This window comes from Tenrec ecaudatus, unplaced genomic scaffold (assembly GCF_050624435.1).
Source record: "Tenrec ecaudatus isolate mTenEca1 unplaced genomic scaffold, mTenEca1.hap1 Scaffold_196, whole genome shotgun sequence".
Lineage (NCBI taxonomy): Eukaryota > Metazoa > Chordata > Mammalia > Afrosoricida > Tenrecidae > Tenrec > Tenrec ecaudatus.
This window is the reverse complement of record NW_027458243.1, coordinates 93,153-95,424: the sequence shown is the minus strand read 5'-3', so window position 1 is coordinate 95,424 and position 2,272 is coordinate 93,153.

The following is a 2,272-nucleotide window of genomic DNA, read 5'->3' as shown; positions in this document are numbered from 1 at the left end:
TAAAACTCATAATATATGAGTGTATGAATTTTGTTTCTCTAGTCTACACAGACTAACACACATGACACCCCCTCTAGATCCCACCATGAAGCACAGAAGTCACACTTTAATGTAGGAGGGGGAAAATCTCTATTATGGAACAATGAATATCATGGCTGAGAGAAGCCATTAGCCTGTGCAGAACAGGCTAAAGTGGCTGGCATGGATACTTTCCTACTAATCAGAGCAGAAGAAGCGTCTTCTAATTTGCCAGATAAGACATATTCTCGAAGACAGTGACGTGGGCAGTGGTAAGGGTAACTGGAGTAAGCCCACCTCCTCCGCCTGTGCTGCTGGAAGCTGACTGGGCACACAAACACCCTGGGGGGCAATGCCTGAGTGTGGCTTCTGACATTGAATCCCTTGAACAGACAGAAATTTGTGAATACATCCCTGATACAGGTGCTCGTGGTGGGAAGGCTCTGGCAGTCTGGTATCGCCTGGCAAAGGCAGGGTCTCACACTTGCCACTCTCCTGTGTTCTACAAAGAAAGGAGCCCCACATCTGGAGGAACATCCATTAACTGAGGCCTGCGCTTCTTTTCGTGAACTTGACATTGACGCAAGATACTCCTGTTGGCAGCCTGGTGTCCCCTCTAGGACTTGGCCAACATCTGTCGTGAGCACCTGAGCCTCCGTGACCTTGTTAGGAGACACTGGTTGTCTTTGAAGGGGCCTAAGGCTGTGACCACAGTGTAATACGGGCTTTCCTTTTTGCAAAGGATCACCGTGTCCTGTAGATTATTTGCTGGAGCAAATCCACTGGACAAAGTGCTTCCTCCATTTTTTGCAGTGGCCCTCAGCAGGAAGCTGTCCCTTCTCTGGTGGGAGCTTTGAGGACTTGATCTCAAGGCACTCAGCCAATGCCTTGTCTTGCACAGGCTGGCTTAACCCACAGACTTGGGAGATGCCTCTTCCCGCTAATCCTTTTCCATGCTCTTCTGGATTAGGCCATTTATGGGTCTCCCTCTTGTCAGTGGGAACAGCATCCTTCCTTCTCCTTGTCGAGGGGTCCTGAAGGTTGGGGCTTTTGAGCTTCTGCTGCCCCATGTAACTTGCTCTAGCCACCACGAAGCCACTTGGCCCTTGACATATTGGCTTATCCCCAGTGAACAAATGCTGGGGGCGGCAATGGACCACCTGAGAAGGCAAAGCATTGGTGGCAGTGAGCACATCAGTGGTACAGTCCTGAAGGGGCCCGTCTACAGGACAGCATGGAGAACCACCCTCTGCCTCTACCTCCACCTGGAACTTAATCTCACTGCACACTCGTGCTGTAAGGCTTGGCTTTTCAGGAACTGGAGCACACTTTCCAGGTAGCAGGAAACTTTTACTACATCCTAGAGCCTCGAAGCACCCCCGGTCCACATCATTGGTTTGAGATTTTGCCAGCACACTGGTTTTGAAAGTGTCTCTATCGTCTAGCTCTATTGAAGAGGACTTCTTGACCACCACCAACCCTGTCTCTTTGGCTCTTGAAGATGGACATTCAGAGTTCACTTCCAATCTGGGGCCTCCTGGGGCACAACTAGCACCCTCTTTCCTTGACCCCTTGCTGGTCAGTACTGGATTTGAGGTTTGCTCTAGGCTCTCTCTCTGGACACTTTCATTCTGGAAGGTTCTGCCAAGGATACTGGGCATGAAGGCTGGAAACGGCTGCCTGAGGGCCAATGAGCATCCACTGTCATTATCAAGTGGGGGGTAGGCTGGGGTTCCCTGAACAGGCTCCTCTGTAGGGGAGCAATCAGCAAAAGGACTCTCCAGGGTAGGGCTTGATTTCTTTGTGGTCACTCTCTCTCCCCAGTCTGCCTGACAGGGTTCTCCCAGGACTTGACAGCCTCAGTTACTTGGTTAGTTGAAGACTTAGGGGTGGCTAAGCAGGTGGACTGTGGAAGGGACATTGCGTTGTCTTTTCTTGTCCTACAGAGGTTTGTGGGCTCAAGGACTTTGAGGGGCATGCACCACCTCTGCCTCATTTGGAGCCTTACGATATGCGAGTCCAGTACCTGTTGAGTGCCCGGGCTGAGAAAGGAAAGGCTCTGCGTTGTGTTCAGGAGATCTCCCAGCTCTCCCCAGGAGGCCACATTGACAAAACGTGGATGGGTCAGGGAAATAGACAAAGCATGCGTGGTCGCAAGACATGAACGGCAAACAATGCCAGGGATCTGATCCTTTCTAATCTGCTCCACCTTCCTGCACATGTGGACATTCAGGGTGTTTTCCAGTAGGATTTT